Genomic DNA, 6,552 nt, shown 5'->3' with positions numbered 1-6,552 from the left:
TAGATAATTCTAGTCAATTTTATAGCTTTATCTTCAAGTTAGTTAAATTTAGTTACTTCTTTTCAACGGCCTCAGACATAGGCAGTTGAAAAAAAAACGCTTCTCCCTAATCTTGTTTCTTCTATTTAAATTTCATATATATGTAAAGTTGATAATCCTGTAGAGAAAAACGCGTGCAAGGATAAGGAGAAGGGGGGAAGACATATGGTATCATTGTTTAAAATACTGATATGATTATCAGCTGCCTTCTTTATTATGCTTTTTGAGGGTATAACGAAAGTATTTATTAGCAAAATATTTAATGAAGATATACTACGTATAAATGACTTAGACGTTTTTTATCCGTTACAGTAGATTTGAAAACGTCATACTCCATGAAATTGTAATTCATTATGAACCATATTCTCAGAATACTAACTAATGAAACGACAAAGTAGAGTATTTCAAAATATATTTGAAGTTCCAAGTTTAAAAAGAAGGCTTCAATAAAATACATATAATCTACATACTAAAAAATAAACCATCATACATTTATGTTAAATATACAAAATTAAACAATTGTAATCATATAACTAATAATAACAATAAATTATAAATACAGAATATTGAAATAATAGATTGATCCAAATAATATTGTCTTGTTCTGAAATCAGAATTCAGTTAAATATGTCATAACTTTAGGTTGCTAAACACAAGCCAGACGTGGATTTTAATCATAAAGATTATCACCCTTTTTTCCTAATGTGCAAGTTGCATATACAATTGAGCACAGGATAGATATATCTCTACCAATGAGATCTTAATAATTATTAATAATAAAGTAAATGTCAAAATCATAAAATTAGACAATAAATATACTAATAAAAAATATTAAAATAAATCCGTCTTACAGATTTAGAGCAAAAGCTAATTATTTAGTAATGTCCGGCGATATTATTCCTTATTAAGAGCATTAAAAAAGATATTTTCCTCGTTATTTATGCTTGTATAAGAACATACTATTATCATGAAGGATACACACAATTGCTAATTTTAATGCTCCACCCAACGTAACTACCCCCGTTGTTGTGACCATTTAAGCAGTTGTTTTTGCCTTTTATGAGTTTTCTGAACACCATTTCTTGGAGTTTATCAACCTTAGCTAATCCTTAAGGGATAAAAAAGTAATATTTATTGACTATATAATATTGGAAAACCTAATGATCATACCCAAGTCTTTAAGTGAAGAAACTAGTGTCAGACAAACTAGTTGTGAACCATTCAAAGCTACTACCCACGTTGTTGTTAGCATTTAAGCAGTTTTTTTGCCATTTAATGAGTTGTGTAACATAATTTTTGATATTTTTAGCTAAAATAGAATCATACCTTATGGTTATATTTAAAAGAATGTATACTTATTGTTAGATAGAACAAAATTCAGAGTTCCATTTCAAAATTAGTAAATATTTTATACTTTTATTCATAATTTTGATCGTAATTTGGCGTGGATGACTCAAAACATGATGACTATTATCTCAACTCCACAATTTATAATGGTGGTATTTCTCTAAATCACATCATCACTAACATCCTCCATGATTTTAATGATGATTTCTCGGGAAGGGATAGGTTTATCCATGTATATTTTAATAAATTTTTTGTACGTAGGATGATTAGCAATGGATAAGGGTATATACATGCAATAAACATCTTTGTGAGATCAGAGTGAATGTTTGACTTGATGTATTCATCATTAACTTGATTTTATAGATGAATATCCATGCTTTTCATATGGTCTGAGGATAATGAGGGGTGTTTAATTCTAGGCAGGGGACTAAAGGCAATTTTATATCGACCAATCCGACAAGCCATCTGTTTCTCGTCCAGTAAGTATTTCCATATTCCTGGGTCTCCATTTTCAAAAATCCAGACAGAAGGATTTTAGGCATTTTATTCAGTTCTCTATCGACTATCAGTATCTAATATTCTATTAATATTGAATAATAAAGGCAGGAATTGATAACATTCTTGATAGAAGAAGATGTATATTATTCAATCAATGATGCCATAAGTATTTCTTCCCTTCTCCTTGCATGTTTTTGTATCTTTACCAAAAATGTGAACCTTATTATTATTTATAGCAGGCTACGTCAGTAAGAAAAATAACAGGGTTGACTTGATACGAAAAGCGACACCTTGCAAAAAAGTTTTAAAACGCTGCACCATTGTATTTCAAAATGGTCAGGTCGTATTTTGTTACTTGGTTTAAAGCATTAATGCTCCGTTTCAAAGGAACAGGAATACAATTTCTTGTTGATTCTTTGGCGTTTCTATAAAATACATATTTCCCATTTTATTATTTCTATGAAGAAAGTTTGGCTATGAAACACAATTACTAATGTAGAACTTCACTTTTAATAAAATATTATTATGCAATATCATAAAAGGGTATCGAATAAAATACAATGTAGATTTTAATAATATGTAATTCATTTTAAAAATGATGAAGAAATCATATGACAGTGATAGTTTGGAAATATATAAGAGATAAATTGCAGTTGGTATGATTGACTTGGGTAACTACCAGATGATTTTGGGCCTTTTTTCTGTTTCTTTTTGGAGGAAAGGCTGTGTGATGCAATAAAGCTAACGACGTGTTAACAGTCCCAAATAACTATTCATATCTTATAGCAGAATAAAATATGCATTGCAGACAAAACTATAAAGAAAAGAGAAGCACATTATCTTTACGAGTCTAGAATCATCTACTTATTTTCCAATGACACAAGACCCTTATTAATGAAATAATTTTCTTGGAGTAGGAGACGAAGCAGAGTTGAATTTCAAGAAGGGTCTGTAGATGGAGGATGAGAATTATCTGTTCCATCACTGGGTCTTTCAGTCAATTATTCTGTCCCCTTAGTTCTTATCTGTAGAAGTATACAAAGATTCCGTAGAAGATCTGGAGGAACTTATATAAAATGACAATGATTAACGAGATCAAAAGTTACTATCACAGACCCTGATCTGAAGTGCATCTACCCATTAACGATCTTTGCATTAAATTAGATGAGTTCCACCGATTGAAGCACAAAGAGGCGAGATTTCTTGACATTGGAGATATTATCAGAAGGCGTTTGGATCGGATATCCAAGTGTAGAAATAAGAATTCATATATCCGATTACTCGGTAGGAAAGATCCATCCAAATGACTATGAGTTAAATTTATTTGCACACAGTTTCAAATAATCTCTCACTTAATAATACTAATTGGCTTCAATGTATACCTAGATACGTCCAAAATTTTTGTGAATCAAAAAGAAATTGCACGTTCCCCAGTATTATTAAGAGTACTTTCATGTGACGCCTTCATTGTTAACAACAACAGTTTTTAGGGGACTAAACAGCCTAGTTTTATAATAATGAAACCCATTCTTTCATTAATATCAAGGATACTAGGAAACTATTGGATGACAAAATGGGTTCCACAAATAAAAACCTCACTCTCTTAAAAAAATTTAAACCTCGATTGCCTAGTTTTATTATTTATCTGACCACCCTAAAATGTATTAAAATATGGTTATAAAATTATTATTACTTATTTGTTAAGAAATCTTATGTCCGTGTCGTACAAAAAGAAAAAGAAGATATTACAATGAATAATCAATATTGTAAGACATTTAAGTGTAAAAAAAAAATTAATTGCATAGCTGAATAATTTTCCGATCCATCAGTTAAATATTTACAAACTACACTCCAAAACGTTAAGGCTTTTAAGACAATTTCTGATTAAATTTATCATAAAAAGAAACTGAGAACTCAACATTGGATAAAGTTATTTTTTCATTTTTGAGTTGCCAAAATAGTGGATAAAAAATTAAAATCGAGTGTAAATTTTCCATGGAATTATCCTTATTTGTAAGATTAAGTACCTCGTTTATCATAATCTTAATTACTAAGTAATTCTAAAATTGTATATTTTATCATTGCATGTATGAATATTCAACCGTTATGTTATAGACTCGAAGAAATAATTCATTGATAAAAAGAATTATATAACCTTAACATCCCTGATAAATTTCTTATCATGAGCATATGTTAATATTGAAGTAACATGAAGATTCTACCTAATAATCGGCAAAATTAGTTTGTTAATTATTCATCAAGTTCAATTCATTCAAGAAGTCTGATTGTTAGTCCATTGTAGTTCATTTTTCAAAGCAAGAGAAAGCTCATACTAATATCATATGAGTGAATGTGTAATTACTATTGCCACCTGTTATTAATAATTCTCATGATTATTACATTATTTATAATTTGTATGTCATAGTCCTTCGATGAAGCCGAAATTGAAATTAACAACCCCTTTACTCTGTATTTACGGGTTTCTCAAGGAACTACGTCCTTTAGAGCCATATCTCACCGAATATTTGATTGATCCTCGTTATCCAAATATTACTCTCCCAGAGGTAATTTTTACTTTTATTATAATACGTTTTAATAAATAATGTTTTAAAGTTTGTATTCTCATGTTTTCTAGGTTTCTCAAGATGTCTACCCTGTTTGGACGTACTCCTATTCATCTGTTCTAGTACTTATATTTCTTGTGACTGATTTTTTCCGATATCGAAGTGTAATAATCATTGGAGGTTTAGCATATGTAGGAACCTGGGTCCTTCCTTTATACGCTAAAGGAGTGGCATGGATGCAAGTCATGCAGTTTGCCTATGGTGTTGCAAGCTCTACGGAAGTAGCGTACTTTACATATATCTATGCTCAAGTCGATTCTTCTAATGATCAAATCGTTACTTCTTTTACAAGAGTGGCTCTTCTTGTAGGCAGATTTTGTAGTGGTATTCGGGGACAGTTTCTTGTGATTATGGATCCCACAACATATCGAGGGCTTAATTATATTTCTCTTGTATCTGTGTCTCTATCAACTATTGTGAGTTTTGTCTTCCTAAGGTCCAAACGTTTCTGTACTTTCATCGGACGTCTCCCATTGACAACAAAAGAAGAGAACCTAGAAATTTGGGACATTAAAACATTTCAAAGGAGATGTTCTAGCTGTATCTGGTAATCCATTAGTAAAAATTATATTTGTCATGGAATATTTAATCAAAATATATCTTTCATCCCCATTGATATATTTTGAAGTGATCCATTTGATGGTCCATTGGAATGTCTGGTAATTTTCAAGTTGGGATTTATATTCAACCTCTTTGGGAATGTATTGCTCCATATGGGAGTAATGAGATTTATAATGGAGGAGTGGAAGCTTTTACAACATTCTTGGGTGCATTAATTGCGTTGTTGTTGGGTTATATCAAGCTTAATTTGTCAGTTTATGGGGAGTGTGTTATACACTTCTGTTCAGTTTTGAACGTTTTATTACTTATAATGATGGGATATACCGATCATATTTGGATAGGTTATGCCGGATATTGTGCATTTTGATCATTATATCAAATGATGATCACAATTGCTGTCTTTGAAGTAGCCAGGAACATCAATAAAGATAGTTATGGACTCATTTTTGGAATGAATACTTTTTTGCAATGTTATAGGAAACAATCTTGACGATAGTCGTTGTTGATGATATTGACTTTACTCTGTCAATAAGAAAACAAGCAATAGATATACATCAGTGTCACTTTTGTCTTTTGTCACATTTCGTTCTGTCTTCGTCATATGTGGAGTTTGAAACTTATAATAATGAGGGGGTGGGGGATTTGTTTTTATTTTAATACTTAGTACATATATAAAATATACATGTTCACATATTAAGATATCTTCAGTGTCAGAGGGGCCTGACCAGGTCCTCTCACAAACTCCACATATGATCTTCGTCATATTGAGTGTAGTCTTTATTTTTGAAGAAAATAAATGTTTTTTTTTAGTATGACGAAACATTCAATGTATATATTTTTTTGTTTCGTTTAATAATCGTCATGTAAAATACATTAGTTAAGGAATAGGTATCCTTTAGTCATAGCTGACGAAATTAACACTGACATACTTAGTAATACAATGTAATATATTATCTATTGTATACTTCATTTAGTTTTATGTGTATGGTGGAATTTGGATGTTTTGTGGAATAGCCTTAAGAATTTCTTCCTACCTGAGATCATGTAAAAATACTCAAGAACCAGAGTGACATTAACATACATTAAAATCATGATGACTGGTTCTTAATATATATTTTCCGTGAAGTTATTATTTAAGATATTATAATAAATGTAATCAGGGAGAATTGTGAACTAATTACATTTAACAATTTAATTAGTTGTATTAAATAGTTAGGCCATTTTATATTTGATCTTTTATTTTTGTATCTAATACCGATAAACATATATTAATAACTAGAAATCGATTTTGTTAGTCAGTTCTATTAATTATGAATATGGAGTTTTATGCATTTATAGTTACAAAAAATAACCTTGAAATAATCATATTTTTTTGTGAGAGCAGTGAAAAAGATCAAATAACAATAAATAATAAATAAAAAAAAAATAAGTTGAGATTATTAAATTACTTATCATTATTGAATGTCCCAAAATACGATTTTAA

General features: G+C 29.9%; 1 pseudogene; it reads left to right on the top strand.

Moving 5' to 3' along the window:
• The first annotated feature begins 4,095 nt into the window (after nt 1–4,095).
• Nucleotides 4,096–5,844, top strand: LOC121126150 (thiamine transporter 1-like; annotated as a pseudogene).
• Nucleotides 5,845–6,552: the final 708 nt, after the last annotated feature.

This window comes from Lepeophtheirus salmonis, chromosome 11 (genome assembly GCF_016086655.4).
Source record: "Lepeophtheirus salmonis chromosome 11, UVic_Lsal_1.4, whole genome shotgun sequence".
NCBI lineage: Eukaryota > Metazoa > Arthropoda > Copepoda > Siphonostomatoida > Caligidae > Lepeophtheirus > Lepeophtheirus salmonis.
Note: the sequence above shows the minus strand (reverse complement) of the source record. Positions and strands in the feature narration are given on the sequence as shown.